The following is a 209-nucleotide window of genomic DNA, read 5'->3' as shown; positions in this document are numbered from 1 at the left end:
ATGTGTTGTTGTCAGCCTTGCAGCTTGAGACCCACCGTTTGTTGCAACGACCTGGAACCTGCAACCGTTTCAGGCGTGAGAGAACTGCAGCTAAGAACCAGCCTCTGACCATTCCCTCCCGTGTTCTTCCTCGTGATTTTCCTTATAGCACAGTCTGTTTGAGAAAAGGTACCGATTGGAGGATCACCTGCCGTGCCAAAGTAAAAACA

Source organism: Penaeus monodon, chromosome 15, assembly GCF_015228065.2.
Source record: "Penaeus monodon isolate SGIC_2016 chromosome 15, NSTDA_Pmon_1, whole genome shotgun sequence".
Lineage (NCBI taxonomy): Eukaryota > Metazoa > Arthropoda > Malacostraca > Decapoda > Penaeidae > Penaeus > Penaeus monodon.
This window is presented reverse-complemented; position numbering follows the sequence as displayed.